We start from the raw sequence: 19,107 nt of genomic DNA, 5'->3' as shown, positions 1-19,107 counted from the left end.
TGAATGCATCATACCAGTCAATGGCCAAGGAGGCATAATTGATACTATATGAGGCATCCTGGGAAAAGCGGATGCTATAGGCAAAGTACCTACAAGAAAAATTATAGCTTCCCTATTAATCTTTACAACGACACAAGCTGCAATCTTCAAGAAAACCTGCAAGTTTCAGAATGCCTCTATGAGGTCGTGCACGCCTTTAACCTATTTTGTTAATTATTTAAAGGCATTTACATACAGTATTTCTGCATCTGTCACTATTTATTCAATAGGTCAAGATGAGATGCACAAATATCATATTCAGTGGTTCAGCATGGTGTCCATGATGATTCTTGGTGTCCAGCGGCAGCTCCTCCGTTAGGGCGGAAGAGCGTCGCCCCCCTCGCCAGCAGCAGCCACTGCAAATCCTTTAACAAGCTAAACGATAATAAACCATGTTTATTATCATTTTGCTTGTTAAAGGGGCAGGGCATTGGGGATGACGAGGATATGATGGGTGTGCACTGTGCACTCTCCTCAGTGCGCATACATGTTTGGCCCGCCGTCTCTGGCCAGCCAAACACACACGCTCATTAGGCTCTCTCCAGACCAGCAACAAAGTTATTGGGCTGGAGAGAGCAGGCACAGGCTCCCAGTCTGCCTGAGAAGGCCTTGGCTGGGCGCTCCCAGCCAATTCTGACACGGCTCTGAGCAGTGTGTGGATTGGCCGCAGGTCAGGCTGGGAGCATGTAGGTACGTTTTATTTTAATTATTATTATTTTTTTATTTTTATATAAAAACATTTTAATCAAATCTTACTCCTAAACCCCCCACCCCTTGCACCTCACCTGCCCCGCGTGAGGGCAACGAGCCGCCACTGTTAGTGTCCTGTAAGGAAATGCTTTCTTGGCTTGGTTACCCCCTAACTTTTTGCCTTTGCTGATGCTAAGTTTTGATTGAAAGTGTGCTGGGACCCTGCTAACCAGGTCCCAGCACCAGTGTTCTTTCCCTAAACTGTACCTTTGCTTCCACAATTGGCACAGCCCTGGCACTCAGATAAGTCCCTTGTAACTGGTACCCCTGGTACAAAGGGCCCTGATGCCAGGGAAGGTCTTTAAGGGCTGCAGCATGTCTTATGCCACCCTGGGGACCCCCCACTCAGCACGTGCACACTGCCTCACAGCTTGTGTGTGCTGGTGGGGAGAAAATGACTAAGTCGACATAGCACTCCCCTCAGAGTGCCATTCCAACCTCACACTGCCTGTGGCATAGGTAAGTCACCCCTCTAGCAGGCCTTACAGCCCTAAGGCAGGGTGCACTTTACCACAGGTGAGGGCATAAGTGCATGAGCACTATGCCCCTACAGTGTCTAAGCAAAACCTTAGACATTGTAAGTTCAGGTTAGCCATAAGAGTATATGGTCTGGGAGTTTGTCAAACACAAACTCCACAGTTCCATAATGGCTGCACTGAAATCTGGGAAGTTTGGTATCAAACTTCTCAGCACAATAAATGCACACTGATGCCAGTGTGCAATTTATTGTAAGGTACACCCAGGGGGCATCTTAGAGATGCCCCCTGAAACCATACCCGGCTAGTGGAGATGCCCACCCCTCCGGCCACTGCCCCCACTTTTGGCGGCAAGGCTGGAGGAGATAATTAGAAAAACAAGAAGGAGCCACCCACTAGTCAGGACAGCCCCTGAGCTGAGGTGACCCTTACTTTTAGAAATCTTCCATCTTGTGAGTTGAGGATCCCCCCCAATAGAATTAGGGATGTGCCCCCCTCCCCCGCGCAGTGACGATGGTTCTTTTCTTTCCTGTGCAACTTTGGTGAGTCGAGGATAGCCCCGAAGACTGGGTTCAAGCCTTGTGAGGACTGCCATTGGATGATGTTTGTGACGGCTCCTCATCGCATTTGTCTGTGGTGCCTCGAGCGCGACCACGACCCAAAGTCGTTCTCCGGTCCCTAAAGCTAATGGCAGCCCCGGTCTTGTTCGAGAGGAAGGTCTCAATAGATCACGGAGTCATCACCACTCGTCTTCTTCTAAATCCTCGGGTCAAGGTAAGAAGAAGAAGTCGAAGAAGTCCCATCGCTCTCAGACTTCGCCCTGTTGCTAGGCCGACGCAACGCGGGAAGAGCGTCCACACACTAGGCCTCTGTCCTCAGAGCCTGTGTCTGGGTCGGCTCCGCGCTTCACTGAGTTTCCTGGAGCTGGAGCGACCCCCACCCAACTTAAAGAGTTTTATGAGGCCATGCGCCTCATATTTGGGTGGGCCGGCCCTGGCCACCGAGGTCACCTCCGGATCCGTGTGCGGATCCGTACCAGCACCGGTCGCACCCTTGAGACCTTCCCCGGCGCCGGGTCGATTATAGACGCTCTCTGCATCGATGGTGCCGACTATCGACGTCAACCCAATTCTTATCCCTGACGAGTCTGAGTCGGAGCGGTGTCGGCCGACGCCGCCTTCGGCTTCGATGGGGCTTATTCGCACCAGGTCGAATTTGGACCCTTTTTCCTATGGGTACGAATATGAGCAGAAATTGTAGGGGTCCCTGGACCCTTATAAATAACAGGATGACCCTACTATGGACTGGGCGCAGGAATTGAGCGAAGTCAGTGATCTGGATACTTCTCCTGACGCTGGCATGCTGTCTCCTGCTACCGTGGCTACGGTGGATGGAGCAACTTATGGTATGGTGGTCAGAGGTCCTTGGCCTTGAGCTTCCTACTGGAGAGGTCAGGTCTAATCTCCTGACTTCTACATCAGAACCCCTTTTGCCATTTAATGAAGCCCTCACCGATGTCCTTTTGTGTACATGGTCCAAACCCAACACAGGGGCTCCTGTGAATAGGACTATTGCACGCTGCCTTTGGCCCGCTCCGAATGACCCTAAATTCCTTTCCCAACACCCCACGCCTTAGAGTCTTGTTAACCAGGCATCCTCTTCCTCAGGTGCGTTCCCTTCCACGCCCCCTCGATAGGGAATCCAAACGGCTGGAACAGTTTGGCAAGAAGTTGTTTTCTTCTTCCAGTCTTGCGCTACGGTCTGTGAACACTGCATGCCTTTTGGGCCGCTATACCCACTCTTTGTGGGATACGGTTGCGCAAGTCCTGCCGCAGATACTGGAGGATGCCCGTGCTATCATCTCCCAAGCTGTGAACGATGGGAGAGATGTGTCAAAGTTCAGTCCGTTGTGGGCTGGATACAACTGAGACTCTGGGCAGATTGGTTGCTACGACAGTGGCCTTACAGCGCTACGCCTGGTTATGTACTTCTGTTTTCTCGGGGGATGTCCAACAGTGACTTATGGCAATGCCCTTTGATGGCACCCGTCTCTTCCGAGACAAAGCGGACTCGACCTTAGAGAGATTAAAGGATTACCGGGCTACAGCTTGGTCCCTCGGTCTTTCCTCAGCCCCTTGCCCACCACAGTCCGCTTTTCACCCCTCGTGGCCATGGAAGCGGCTCCCTATTGCGTCCGCCACACAGCCTCCGTGCCTCGTATGCTGGTCAGCCTATGCGTGGCCGAGGACACGGAATAACTCGTGGCTGTGGGACAGGGAACCAGAGGTCTGTCCAGTCCACCTCAGCCCCCACTGTAGCCTCCAAGCCCTCATAGTCCGTCCCATCACTCCCGTCTGATTGGTGACAGGATTCGCCATCACCTGCCCCAGTGGGAACATATCACCACGGACAGGTGGGTTTTGTAGATCGTTTGAAAGGGCTACTCCCTCCCTTTCGAATCTGCTCCACCACCCATGCGACCATCATTCAATCATTTTCCAGAGGATCATTTGCCACTTCTCTGCCAGGAAGTTGCAGCTCTCTTGGCCAAGGGAGCTATAGAGAAGGTCCCTGTGCCAGAAGTAGGCCATGGTTGTTATTCCTGCTACTTTCTGATACCGAAGAAGGACAAGGGCTTACGTCCTATCCTAGACCTTCAGTACCTAAACTACTTTCTCAAGGAGGAGAAATTCAAAATGCTCACCCTGGCTCAGGTTCTGTCTGTCTTGGACTCAGGAGACTGGATAGTAGCGTTGGACTTGCAAGACGCTTATTCCACATCCCCATCCTGCCTGCCCACAGATGATACCTACAATTTGTTGTAGGTCACGAGCTTTTTGTTTACCGTGCTCCCCTTCGGCCTTACCTGTGCCCCTTGGTTGTTCACGAAAGTGATGGCGGTGGTTGCAGCTCATCTGCGCAGGTTGGGGGTTTCAGTCTTCCCCCTACCTCGACGACTGGCTGTTGAAGGTGGACTCGCCCACAGAAAGTCGTTTCCCAACTTCAGACTACGTCGAACATCCTGCACACGCTGGGGTTCACTATCAACGTGCCAAAGTCACACCTGACTCCCTCTCAGTCGCTCCCTTTTATCGGAGCAGTTCTGGACACAGTGCAATTTTGGGCTTATCCTCCCGAAAAACGAGTCCTAGACATTCAGGCTATGATTCTGATCTTTCGGGCTTGTCTTGGGTTTCGGTGAGATGACTCTGAGGCTGCTGGGCCTCATGGCCTCCTGCTAGTAACACATGCCAGATGACATATGTGGGCTCTGCAGTGGGATTTGAAGTTCCAGTGGACGGAGCATCAGGGAAATCTCTCTGACCTGGTCCAGATTTCGGAGGGAACTACGACAGACCTGCATTGGGTCAATGGCAGCTCCCTCTCCCTTCCCCACCCAGATCTCTCTATACTGACAGATGCGTCACTTCTGGGTTGGGGTGGCCACATGGGAGAGGCGGAGATCAGAGGCCTCTGGTCTCCGGCGGAATCCAGGCTCCGCATAAATATGCTGGAGCTCCAGGTGATCAGGCTTGCGTTGAAAGCATTCCTTCCCTCTTTCAAAGGGAAAGTAGTGCTGGTGTTCACGGACAATACTACCGCCATGTGGTACGCCAACAAACAGGGCGGAGTAGGGTCCTGGACCCTTTGTCAGGAGGCAGTACGCCTCTGGAAATGACCGGAACATCAGGGCATTACCCTGATGGTTCAACATGTGGTGGGCTCCCTCAACGCCAGAGTGGACAAACTCAGCCATCGATGCACAGCTGATCACGAATGGCGTCTCCATCCGGAGGTGGTGCAAGGTCTCTTTCAGCAGTGGGGAGAGCCTTGGTTAGAGTTGTTCGCCTCTGCAGAGAAAGTGCAATGTCAGCTGTTTTGCACGTTGGAGTTTCCAAGGCGGCACTCACTCGGAGATGCTTTTCATCTCCAGTGGAACTCCGGCCTCCTTTACGCCTTCCCGCCTATCCCTCTTCTGCCTAGAGTTCTCAAGAAAATCAGGAACGACTGGGTACAAATCATCTTGGTGGCTCCGGACTGGGCACGGAGAGTGTGGTATCCAGAGCTATTGAGCATGTCCATCGATCCTTCACTCAGACTGCCTCTTCGGGCGGATCTTCTGTTGCAGCGACAGGGGACGGTTCTTCACCCGAACCTGTCCAACCTCCACCTTCATGCGTGGAGATTGAGCGGCAACAGTTGACGCCTTTTGCCCTTCCACCCGAAGTCTGCAATGTTATCTTGGCAGCCAGGCATCCAACTAAAACTGTACACGCCTGTCATTGGAATAAATTTGTCATGCTGTACCAACAAATCTGTTGATCCCCCATTCTGCCCCTCTGTCAGAGGTTCTTCTGTTCACTCTTTCTTAAGCCCAGCTGGTCTCTGCTTTGGGCACCCTTCAAGGGTATTTATCTGCCATTTCGGCCTTTTGTGGGCTACGTGATCAGCCCTCACTCTTTAAATCTCCTATTGTGAGTAGATTCTTAAAAGAACTCTCCCATTTATTTCCTTCCACTCCATTTATTATGCCTTAGTGGGACCTTAATCTTTTACTTAATTACTTGATGTGTACCCCCTTCGAGCCAATGCATAATTGTCCCTTGTGGCTCCTCACCTTCAAAACTGTCTTTCTAGTCGCTATCACCTTTGCTCACAGGATGAGTGAGCTCCAGGCCCTTTCCTCAAAACCTCCACACCTGTCTGTGCACCCTGACAAAGTAGTGTTACGCACTAGGGCTTCCTTCCTTCCATAGGTGGTTACACCCTTTCATGTAGGCCAGTCCATCACTTTGCCAACTTTCTTCGCACCCCCACATCCTTCCCATGAGGAGGAGAGACTCCACTGTCTGGACTCAGAGTGTTGCCATTCTACCTCAGTCGTACTAAAGATTTCCGGGTGGACTATCAACTCTTTGTTGGGCATGTGGGTGTGAAAAAAGAGAAGACTGTGTAAAAGCGTACCATCTCTCGATGGGTGCTTCTTTGCATCAAGATGTGCTACGCTTTGACCAAGAAGCAACCTCCTGAAGGCTTGCGTGCTCATTCCACCAGAGCAACTGCTGCTTCCACTGCGTTTGCACGTGGACTTCCTGTCCTGGATATCTGCCAGGCGACTACATGGTCATACCTGCACACGTTTGCTAAGCATTACTGCCTGGACAGTCAGGTCCGTCAAGACGGCTATTTTGTTAGTTCAGTCCTACAGGACTTTCTAGAAACATCTTGGTTCGCAGCCCACCACCGAGGATGGCATTGCTTGGGTATCTATTCTAAGGTGAGGAATCTGCAACTAGAAGTACAAGTAACTTACCTTCGGTAATGACATTTCTGGTAGAGACATTTTCTAGTTGCAGGTTTCTTACTGCCCACTCATCCTCCCCGCTTGCGAACTGATTTCTGGGACAGAGATTCCCCCTTTTCAGGTCCTTAGCTCTGGCACACCAATCTCAGTGTTCTTAGCTGCTCTGCGCTCTGGCGTGGAAAGTCATTATAAGAAACTTGACGCCACTGCACTAGGCCGGAGTCTATGTACTCCTCTTTATAGATGCTGGTACAGTGTGACTAATGGATGTATCTATTGTAATTATTCAAACATGTCTGCTTTTCATATATGCTCCCGCACTGTTTATTTCAAACCTGAACACTGTTGTTTTTGTACTGTTTTATTATGCAATTTTTTTAAAATAAATATATTTAAAATAAATAAATAAAATGTTGGACATGTACTTTAACTTTTTCATGTCCTGGTAGTAAAAAATGTGTTTTTCACTACCTCTCTCGTAGGATAACATTGTGGTTCCTTATTACATTTAATAAGTGGTAACTTTCAAATTGGAACAGATAGGCAATTCGAGTTGGGTGTCTAAAGAATTGTCATTTCAAGCCCACTTTAATGGTAAAGTTGGATTTTAAGTCTCAGTTCTGAAAATTGCACTTTTAGAAAGTTATTTTCTTTTCCTAACTAAATGGTACATGCATTCTGTCTCTGGGTCTCATGACTAGGTGTAGCAGACAGTTGGACCTTGCGTATTGCTCCCAGTCAGTGAGGCAAAGGGAGAATAGGTGTTGGCAGCATGGGCCACTCTGCCTTAACAAAAGTGCAGAGATGTCACCCACCACACTTAAGTGGCAGAAAGGCTCTCCCCAAGCATACTCACAAAGTTTTGACACTAGTCTATTGTGACCCCAGACAATCTGGGGCAGGCCAGGGAGACAGGAAATTCCAAGCACCTCTGGCATTGGAAACCTCCAGAATCTTCTTCTACTTCAAAGTGGGCAGCAAGTATAGCTATTGGACTTCCAGAACCAACTCTTAAGTACACATCTGGATCTGTGGAAGACTCTGAAGAAGGACTGCTGTGCTGCTTTGCTGTAAACCGGTCTGTCATTCTGTTGTCCTCCTATCTGCGTGAGAAGGACTGGACCTGCATCTTGGGACCAGGATCCCCAGAGTTTCTCCAAGGGCTTGTTGACTGGTCTCCTGATAAGAGCCTCCGGGACAGAAAAGGCTCAAACATTCTTGAACCCAGCACCTGGACTCTGTTGGCTATGAGTCTTGGCCTCCCCCTCTTCTAGCCCCCTACCCCCCTCCCCCCCCCCCCCCCCCCCAAGTAATGCCACCCTAGTTCTGGACCCTTGGAAGTGGGCATGAAGGTGTTCTGCCAGCCCAGCTGTGATCGACACAGCATAACGCATCTCCTCGCAAAACTGTGCTTTAGAACCACTGCACTTTGCATCTCTGATGCAGGACTATGCATTGCAGCTCACTGGAACTGCCACTACATGACACGTCCCTGCAAAGAGTTTGCATCACACACCAGCTCCTCTGAACCGCTGCTGCATGACGCTTCTCTACGCAAGGCCCTTGCATTGCCATCACAGTGTTTCTGAAACCGCTGCTACATGACCCTACTGCGCAGGGCATCCTCAACTCGGAACTCAACATCGTTTCGCAGTCAGGATATAAGGCATGTTTGTTTTTGTGGGCTTACTCTGTTCTGTATTGGTGTGGGATTTTACTTGTGTAGTGTTTCACTTTATTGATGTTTGAATTGCTGCACAAACACTTGACATAATGCCTCTAAGTTAAGCATGACTGCTCTGTGCCAAGCTACGAGAGGGTTGAGCATAGGTTAATTAGGGGTTTGCTTGTGACTTTGCTGTAACACAGATTTTGGTTGCTGCCTAAGTAGGGTTTCACTCCCCCTCCCCTCCCCCCCAACCTATAATCCAGTTTTATATTTGTGTTCCGTGGTGCAGATTAGGACTAGCGTTTGTGGGGTCATATACAGTGTTTGTGTTACACTAAAATCCCAGATAGATAATCTGATACCAGTTTGAGTTTTTAAATTCTCCTTGATTTACTCTTTATCTAATTCACTCTCATTTACCTGACTTTCTGTGGCTACACCTGCAAGAATGGAATTTGAGCTTGCCTATCTGGATTACTACACAGTGGTTAAATTCAAGCAGTTCTGCAAGAAAAGGGAACTGCCATCCAAAAAAGGACACCAAGACGTTGGCGCTTTAGAAAGCTCTGAGGGCCTGTGTGGAGATTCACTAGTTGCTGACACCAAAAGATAATTGAAATGAGGAGGATGATTAAGATGCAGCACTCAGGGAAGTGTAAGAACACATCTCCTGAGCTGGAACGCCCTGCCAGAGTAGAGAGCAGTGTCTCCCCCAAGGCCTGCTCCCAGAGGAGGTGACAGACGGGCTAAACGTTCAGGCTGGAGATGGCCATACTCAAGATGGAGGGAAGGAAATTGGCTGTGAAGGAGAAATTGACCTTAGTGTGACTGGCTCATGAAACAAGCCTCAGAGAGCTACACCTCAAAGCCAGGAAGGCAGAGTGCAACAGTAATGGTGGCAGCATACCTGCAGTGCCCTCTGGAGAGAAAAGGGTCCACATTCCAAAGGATCTGGTTTCTAACTTTGTTGTGAGAAATGACTTCAACCAGTAGGTTGAAGCCTATGCAGTTGCTCAAGAGATGAATTGGATTCCTGAGAAGGATTTGGGAACTGGTCCTTTGAGTTCCTTGTACATTATTACACGAACACTACTTACATATAACATGGATGTGTATGGTTTAATTTGGAGGCTGGTTTCACTCTTATCTGCTTATGTTGTGTCATTAGACGTGATTGTTAACAACACGTAATAAAAAGCCCTATTAAAAGAATTTTAAAAAGTACCTTACTGATAGTAATGATTTTACACTCTTGAAAAGCAGAGAGGAGGCTTTTTGTGCATCTCCAGCACCAGAAGAAAGCAAAGGAGCGAGTAGGATTTCTCCTGCTTGAATCTAGGTGGCTCAGAATATACTTTGAGCTTCTCCTTGAGCTGAAGCCTCTGGATATGATGAATTACTGGGCCAGATATTTCAGCGTCCCATGGTACAATGCATTGTGTATGCTACATGCTATCTTTAGGATACAGTGTGCATCATTAGGTAGCCACTTGAGTGTGATCAGGGAGTGAGAGATGTGTTCAAAATGACTTGCTCCCAATTCTAGTCGAGGCAGCCATATCGAGCATGGCCTTTAGTGGAGCCAGGTGAGATTTTGGTATGCTGGATAACACTGCAATTCCATAGCCTAGTTTAGTGATTTTATATGTCAGGCATAGGAATCAAAGACTTATTTTTTTAAGTAGTCTAAGTTGATACAAAGTGCCCTTCGTGTTGGGCTTAATGTAAGTAGTCATGTTAAGGTATTTACAGGGATTAGAGAATTGGTGCAGTCAGTGGTTTTCAGAGTGTTGTCTAGAGCATTTATGTAATATAGTCAATTGTGACTAGAGGGTGTTGTGAGGGGTAGAGGTGCAAAGGAAATCCATCCTCAGTAGGTTGCATTTTAAGTTTCTGGTTGACAGCCAAGCTTGTACTTTGATCAGAGTTTGATTAAGGAGAAGTATGTTGTGGATTTTAAGTAGTCTATGTGTAATCTGCATAAACATGATATGCAATATTGGCCCTTTGGAAGATCAAAAGTATGGGTTCCATTTATAGATCGAAGAGCATTGATGCTAGAATAGAGCCCAAGGAACACCTTTGTTGACAGAGGCAGGATTACATAGGAAGTCATTTAATTTGATTTTTTGGAGGCAGTTTTTGAGATAAGAGTAGAAGCATTTCAGGACTGTGCCACCCAGCCCCACTTTAGGGTGTTTAAAAGAATGTTGTGATTGACTGACTGTGTAAAAGACTGAGGAAGGTTGATTAATATAAACAGACAGGCTTCTCCTTTATCCAAAATTGCAAGAGCATCTTCCATGGTATGATGGTGAGGATGTCCATCACCATACTGATAGTTGTCTAGGAAGTTATAGTCCATGATATATCTGATAAGTTTTGATAGTGCACATTTTGTAAGGACTTTGACTTGGATGGGAGGTAGGTTACTGGACAGACGTTCATATCTTCTTTGTTTGCTTGGGTTTCTTTAGTAAGAGTGTAATTTGTCCTGTTTTCAAGCAGTCTGGGTGTGCTCCTTGTCATAGTGAGGCATTGATTATAGTGGCCGGGGGAGGGGGGTATGGGTTGTGATGAGACGTCAGGAACTCTTGATTAAGGCGACTGGTATAGAGTCCATAATGTAAGTGGCATGGTTAGTGTTGGCTACTGTTCTGATGAGTTTGGTTTCTTTTAGAGCCCAGAAGTTCTCCCGGGAGACATTGATTTTGGAGTTCGATGTTGTTTATATAGGATCGACTAGCTTGCTAGCACTGGTGCCTGGACTGGCTTTTGAGGGTGTGGATGAGTCAAGAGGGTTATCCACTGCCACAATTAGACAGAGGGTTCTGTTTTCTGATCTTGTCCGTAAAGAAATTGGCAAATTCCTCACATCCTTCTGTTCAGTAGTCCATGTCTTTTTCCGTTTTGGGTGAAATCGGTTGCCTCATGATCCTAAAGAGTTTGGTAGGTCATTTTTGATGTGCTTGTTTGGGATCTAATGGAGGAGGCGTTTACTTTACAAATGTGTTCTTTTGTATCTGTTTCTGATCGTAGTTGTACTAAATGTAAAGCTTAGGGGTTTTGTCTATATTTTTTTGCCATTCTGAGCTAATTCCTCTCTTCATTTAGAACCTTGTTGAACCATGAGCATGAGGGTTTGCTTCTTTGCCTCTCCAGTTTAATATGTGCTACCTCCTGGCGTATATCTGACATTTTGTTACATTGTAGGGGGGAGGTCAGTTAATCAACATTGTGCAGAGTAATAGATGGTCAAACACACAAGTTCGGTTTTGGTGACAGTTCTGATGGGTTGATTTGTTTGGTATCTATGGTCCAGCGTTTTTGTTTTGTATGTTTGACCTCTGACTGCTAGATTTTCAGATGTGCTGTGGAAAAGGATCATGTGACGGTCAGACCAGTTGACTTGCATTATGCAGTCCATAGTGATCAGCTCTCCTTGCCTATGAGGAGGTCCAGATTGGCACCCTTGTTGTGAGTGGACCAGTGCAGAACTGTAGCAGATCATTATTGCTTAGAAATTCGTTGAGACCTGCAATTTGGGCATTGCTTGTATCATTCCAGTGCAGGTAAAGATCCCTGAGGTTGAAGGGCAGGAGCGATTGTTGGGTTATATGTTCTGTGAAGAATTAGATTTCATCTGGTGGGTGTTATAATATGTGAAGTGTGGTTTTGTTCCTGTTTGTCATGAGGTGTTCCAACATTCCATGGTGGGTGACTCTTTGACATGAAACATTTGAGTCACAGGGTGTTTCTGTGTTTTGATAAATGACAGCCATGGTGGCACTCCTTTCCCCTCCAGGTCAAGTCTTTTGATGGAGAAGTTGGAGGGGTTGGACCAGGAGGTCCATTAGGGGGATGAGATAATGTTCAACTAGTTTTCGGTAACGAAAATGTCAGTCGGATGTAGCATTGAGATGGCTATTTCCGTGTTGCGTTTGGTTTCAGATCTGCATTTTCGTAACATACAGTTTGTTGATTTTTGAAGGTACAGAAGTTTGGTCTGGGACAATGGTTACATCGTTGTAATTTAGAGGCCTACTCTCAAGCTGTTGTATGTGACTATTTGGTCTCATGATCACCAGAATGCTGTGTGAGGTCCGGTGGGAGAGGAGTAGTAGTGCAGTAAGGCTCATATGAATTGATGGTAAAATCTTCTGTTTCCATGTTTTGCAGTTAACTGCTCTTTTGGGCTGGTGCTACAGGTGCTTGAAGGTGTGGTGTGTCTGGGTGGTTTAGGAGTGTTGACGATTCTGCTTTGGTTTCTTAGGGTATTCAATAGATTACTGATACTTTGTCTTTTTTTGATTCCAAGTTGTTGGATATCAAGTTGATTTTCTTTTCCAAGTAGTCTCCTTTACTTATGATTTTGGGGAGAAGTTGTGATGAGCAGGAGGTGGGGGGATAGTCATTATCGTTCCGTGTGACCCTTGTTGAGGGTAACGTAAGAGGAGGGTACCATGAATAGGAAAAGGTGTGATAACTGTGTTTTTCTCTGCCCAGCATAGGCACATATGTATTGTATTACATTGTGTGGCACCTGGGTATGTTAGGGAGGGTGAGGGCAAGTGGGCTAAAATGTTGGGCTCAGTCTCGTTTAAAACAATGACATTGTGTAATGAGGGGTATCAGGGAGGACTGGGCATGTGTATGGGTGAAAAGGGTGAAAGGGGATACTCGGTCTAAGTCAGGGTTGAGAAAGGTTGAGTGTTCCTCGTTTTCTGGTCTAAGGCTCAGTGCATCTTGATATGGGGAGCGGTGATGCTGATCTAGACTGATGGTTCATTGTCTTAGTCATTGTGGGAAGTATAGGTTGGTGCTTGTTATGTATGTGACTAGGAGGGGAGGGCTTTGTCGGAGCGGTAGGACAGCTGATTGAAGTTTACTTTAAAGTAGCGGTTGTTCTTGGTAGCTCTTGGAGATAAAGGTGGATGGTTTGGGGAGTTGTAGTTCTAGGGCAAACAGGGGTAGATAGGTGGGGTGTTGGACGTTTATCTGGTGTTGGCTTTACAGTGGGAGGTTAAGGAGGTGAAGAAGATTCTGCGATGGTAATTGTTGGGGGATTGAGCAAGGTTGAGGCATTGTTTCAGCTCTACCTGTATAGATGACTCAGCATGGTGGTGAAGTGGAGGTCGAAGACGTTGTGGTTGTGATCTGAGGCTTCCATTAGGATGTTGCCTTTTTAGGTCAAGCACGCAAGCTCTCTGGCCCATTGTAATCCATCTGTGGGCTTTTCACTACGCCCACTGTATGCCCATCACTATCACTTGTTCATGTGCTTGCCTTTCAAAAATACTTTCTCATTGATAAATGCTTTACGTTTGACCCTGCTTGGGGCAGTTTTGTTACCACCTTGGCCATCGACCCTGTTACATGGAAAATTGCACGTTTGCCGATACGTTTGACTGCGAGTGAACTTTTTTCGTTTTAGTGTCTCCTTCACGCTGATGCTCGTGGCGGCCATGGCGCTTTGAATCAGCTTTCTTATGCCAACTATTTTATTTTTCATTTTTAATCTATGTGGCAAGAAATGCCAGTTAAGAATGTACAACGTTAATAGCTCTAACTCGAGCAGACGCAAGACCTGTTGCATTGCAAATGCTTGTTTTAAATGGAGGGCACAACTTCTACTTCGAAATTGGGTATGGGTGAAATGGTGAGTTTGAGGCCATATGGGCTTTTGGTTGCTCGATACATAAGTGATTATTAATCATGTCTTTCCAGCTTCCATTGCAGAGGGTGTAGAAAATTAGATATATTTTTTAGGCATACTTTTTTTGCACAGAAATAAAAATTGGCATATAGGGTCTCAGGGAGTTCTTTTAAAAGTGTATGTAGTTCTTTAAGGCATTGTTGGATAGGTTGGGAGGGGAGCAGTTTTTTATGAAGCCTGTTGTTATGGAAGGAATTCATTGGAGCTCCGCTGTTGTTCGGAGAGAGTTTAACTGGGTTGGTTCTCTTTGTGGAGTAAGTGATGAAGCTGATCTAAACAACTACCACATTAGACTCCGTAGCTTATATCTTAGGGGTGCAATGGTAGTTGTTAGAAATCTGCCTTGCTATACCTTTGCCTACATTGCCTGTCATGAGAGTAACCATGAGAGTAACCCTGAGTGTAAATCTGAGTGGAAGGTGATGTCAATTTGTATATTTTGGAGCTCTGTGAGATGTTGCAGGGCAAAGACAGCGGGGAAGCATTCAGAACTTTGCCAGGTTTATCAAGGTTTATGCCAGAGTTTTACAAGTGTTCCTGTCTGTGCTTCCAGTTGAATGCCTCTGTCCCATTGGGTCATAGGGCGGAGAGGATTAAAGCACAGCTTCATTGGTACCATGGTTTTCCTTAGACGCCTGCAAGGGCGAACGCATAGGGAGGTTTATGCCAGGACTTCACATATGTTTAGAATTATGCCAGGGTTCCACCATAGGCAGCGAGGTTAGCTTCAACTACATAAATAGGCTGATTAGTCCTGTTTTTATAGTTGTCCCTTAAAGGCCACCAGAGGGGGGCTTGAGGAGGTGGGGGGAGTTCTGCCAGTTAGCCTCCCAATTTATGAGCCTCCATTCAACCCAGACCAAGAGGCCTTGGCCACACGGGCAGTGGAGAATAAGCTTATTTTGAGATAGAAAGTGGCCAGTCTTGTTTTTCTAATTCCCCTTAATGGATCGTAAGGGTCACAGAGTGCAGATTAGGCTCCTTGAAATCTGCACTAAACTCAGATGCATTTAGCTAGGGTACTCAAAATCAGGCTGACCTACGATGTTGGAAGAATTACTTCCCTTGAAAGTGCGAACTATAGACGAATATTGTGACTGTTTATGGCAGCAAACATCTGAAAAGATCGATGTAGCAGTGATTGGGAATTTAAAACATTCAAGGGCTGTATCACAATTAGAAGTGCCACTTCCAATCCAAGCGCCTGTAGTTCCATGGGCTAACTACTAATATTTTGGCACTAAACTTGTGAAAAGGCCAATTTGGCAGTGATTGGAGATTTCAATCAGTCCTGAGTGCCATTACAGTTGTGCCAGTTGCTTGAGTTGGAAGTTTGGTGGCAGATGTTCAGTGGAAAGAGCAACCCGCTACCAGTATGCATTTCTAATACACACCCAACCTCAAAGCTGTGAGCGCGTACAGGAAAGATCCAGCTATGATGACGAGTGGCCACAAAGGTGGTGGCCTCCACATTTGAAGTCACTGGGCAGACACACAGGGCATCCATGGAGAACTGTTGAGTGTTCCGTCCCTGCAATTGAGGAGGTAAGTGGGCATAAGCCAAGTGTACCTGGCAGCACACCTCCCGGACAGCCTCTCCTTTCTTCCTGCCTCGTGAAAGGAGTTCAGTATTTTTCAGTGGTTGGGTGTTCTTAATTCCAAATTAAGTCTTTATTGGGTTTTTTTCCGGGTTTCTTTGTCCCTCAGATTTGTACAGTATAGCAATTCTGTTCCCCACAACTACTTCCAGAACAGCATCTCCCCCCGTAGCTCTCCCCCACCCACTGGCAGTGAACCCAAACAACCCCTCGGCCTGCAACCAGCGGGGCAGTAACCCCATCCATTCACCACAGAAAAGCAGAAACCTCAGCTTCCCTGTGTGTTACTTGCAGAGAGCATACCATTCCTCAGGAGTGGCAAGGACCTAAGGGCACTGAAGCCTTCTATGAGGAGCCGCCACCCTCAGTGGCCTCCCCCAACCCGTGTTACTGACTAAGCATGTCTTCAATCCCAGAATGATGATTCTCAATTGCTCCCCCCCACTTCACACCCTCAGGCTAGAGGATAAATGTTGGCCCTCCTAATGATTGCAGGTGCATTCATTGCAAAAAGTGCTGCATGCATGCAACCATGCATGTTGTAATTATGCATTTCCACCCCCCTTGGCACTCATACACTTTCTGCATAGCCCCTCTGTCTAAGGTCATGGGCACCTAGGCAATACCGTTAGGTTGTCCGCTTCCCTCAACTCCTCCATGAGTCGCCCAGGTCTGTACTGTCACTCAGTGAGTCCCGGTCCCCTCTTCGACACAAGAAGGATTTTTGGGTGTCGGGGACACTGTTGGAGTCCACTAGTGTGCCGTCTGGGCAGACTATAATCCCACCCCCGTGAGGGACTCCACAAGCTTCCTCAGAGCCAGTAGAGTATCCTCTCAAGCAGGCAGAGTTCCTACTGGGCCGGTTGTTTTCTAGTGTAATTTTGGGTATTGCTCATCCCAAAGCGAAATATCTAAATCTTGTAATCTTTTTTTATTGGCACATAGTCCTTTCTGAGGTCTTGCACTTTACATGCATAATTGTATTGCAGTCCTGCTAATTGAAGAGGTGGGCTATGATGGCCCGCTGCGGCACCCCCGGTGTGACCAGAGCTTGGTGCATCCTCTCTGGTGAAAATCTTGGACAGTTTCCTTGATTTCAGGGTAGTTAGGATCTGATTTTCCATGAACAGCTCAAATGATTGCCCCTCTACGTGCTTTATCAAGGGCCGCGCCATCCATCAAGGCTCTCTCCAGGTTCCCAATGGTGCCAGGGTAGGGTGACCAGATTTTGAGTAGCAAAAACCTGGACAGGTCACACATCAAAGGACTAAAGACGTTACTCTCACTTTTATATCTGGCCTGTCCCGTTTTTGTTAATGTGCGTGCGTGTGTGAGACACACACCACACACACACACACACACACACACACACATCTAAATGAAGCATCTCTGGGTATGCATGCAGTCTTTTCAGGCTTCTCAATATGTTCGGGAACCACTAGACTGTGCAGAGTGAGAGGGGCATGTGCTTGACCCTGTTCTCCTGGGACCTGGTTTAAAGTAAGAGATGGGCTGACGCAACTGAAATAATGGAGTGCTGCTATCTGCTTTGAGGACCCATACCCCAGAGGCAGAGACATTGGTCTCGGGCACATTACCACCCCTCTATCCTCATGTCTGGGGGGAGATGCATCCAGACATACAGTACTGCTCCTCCTGGAAGTGGGAGACACACTGCTCCCGACACAGGAACAGCCAAACACTTGTGTGTGTTAAACAGTAGCTGGTGGGGCAGCTGCGAGTGGGATTCCAATGCTGCTCCCAAACTCCACTACCGACACCTGGGTGTCCAGTGGGCACTCGCACCCAGGATCTTAAAAAACAACAGCCTGCTTTTATGGGGCCCATAATGCCCTGCAGTGATTTGATGTTGGACTGATTTCTATCTTTTTTGCCACAGGTAGGTGCAGGGGCACCAACATCCATACAGGGTTATGTGAGGGCTACAAAGAGTACAGCACCCCCCAGCTAGATATGTTTTACCACTCACTCATGTATCAAAGGGTAAGATATCCATACCACGCAGGAAAAGTCAGTATTCGTTCAAGCGCTATCCGAGTTGGAGCTTTTGCTCTACAGCGCCAGAGTTCAGGGAAAGAGTTGGTCCTATGGCTGCATCTTATGTAATCGGATGAGGGTAAAGAAAAACTTGTACGTTTCATGTTGCTTTTAATACAAATGCTGTATTGACAATTTTGGTGAAGAAACATTCCAATGCTTTTATTAATGGAATGGTTTCAGTGGTAAACCTATTGGGTGCTTATTGTTTTAGGATTGTCTTCATATATAATGTGGTGATCCCTTGACAAAACCAATAGTCTTCCCTTATTGAAAGTGACACACCCTTATATTGTGATCTTGCATCTGGTATTTGTGGGGCTATTGTGATTTTGGAGATAATGACCTGCTAGGTGTCAAATGTGTTTTCAAAGTGTCACCAAAGGTATTTCCACCTCCCTTATGTATATATTTATAAAATAATGCATACAGTGTGAGTGAAATGAATGTACTTCAAAGAAAAAGCAGTGACTGGACAGTCATTTATTGAGTGTTGTTATTGTGTACCAGTGGACAGAGATTACTAGCCCACACCACCACCCCAGGGTAGGCCTCAAACTGCTGTACTTTGCTACCCTGAGAGAGCTGAGTATTACAATGGGGTGTTTGGCTCCCAGTAAGGGAACCATTGTGGACCTATTACTTACGCAGGACTCACATCCTGCACAACTAATAACCCAATTTCTTATAATAAGCTAGCCTCGATCCAATGAGTGCTACAATTACCATTTTGAGAATCTGAGGTTCCATTGAGAAGTAATCTTTACTGTCTTCTTTGGTATCAGGAAAGGACCTATTTCTGATGGGTAGTAATAGCAATATCTGATAGACTTCTAGCCGCAGATGCCTTACCTTTGGCTATTTCACTGGCGCTGGACTGGATCCGGATGTTTTTCAGCAGTATCCCTGCGGCTCATACATGTCATTCGGGTCCACGGCAGAAATAAAGTGTACGTTACCTATATAGGCACTACCCCGGCAGGTTGACGTCATTTCTTTCCTTCCTGTGCCAGATTTTGATGAGCCATGAAGAGCAACCATCAGTCGCTTTTAAACAGTTTTTGTCTTGACTATTTGTTGAACCCTTTTTTGAGAGAGTTTCTCTCCTGGTGTGACAGGATGTCCCCAAGTAAACCCAATGGTTTCAAACCATGTGGTTCCTGACAGAGGCAGATGTCGGTGACAGACCCATACTTGGTTTGTCTGTGATGCTTAGAGGGGGGCCACAAGTTCAAGACCTTTGCGTACTGCCCCGCCATGCACCCATAGGCGCTGAGGAAGCATTCCCTCAAGCTCCTCACCACCTGATGTTAGGTGACCCTGAGGTGCTCAAGATCACGGTCACATGAAAGGTTCCAAGACATTTTGCAGAGTCGCACCCAGCGGTCGTCCTCTTGTTCAAAGTTGTCTGTTAAGTCCAGCTGAAAAAAGAAATCTAAGAAGTCGGAGAGGTCTTTGACTTTGCATCACCTGTCGAACTCTTCAGATGAGGGGCA

General features: G+C 47.1%; 1 protein-coding gene across 2 annotated transcripts in view; it reads left to right on the top strand.

Moving 5' to 3' along the window:
* The window catches only part of PRKDC (protein kinase, DNA-activated, catalytic subunit), a 2,139,921-nt gene that overhangs the window by 656,055 nt on the left and 1,464,759 nt on the right, over positions 1-19,107 (top strand). The window lies entirely within an intron of this gene.

Source organism: Pleurodeles waltl, chromosome 2_2, assembly GCF_031143425.1.
Source record: "Pleurodeles waltl isolate 20211129_DDA chromosome 2_2, aPleWal1.hap1.20221129, whole genome shotgun sequence".
Classification (NCBI taxonomy): domain Eukaryota; kingdom Metazoa; phylum Chordata; class Amphibia; order Caudata; family Salamandridae; genus Pleurodeles; species Pleurodeles waltl.
The sequence above is the reverse complement of the archived record's forward strand: the minus strand, read 5'-3'. Positions and strand labels throughout refer to the sequence as shown.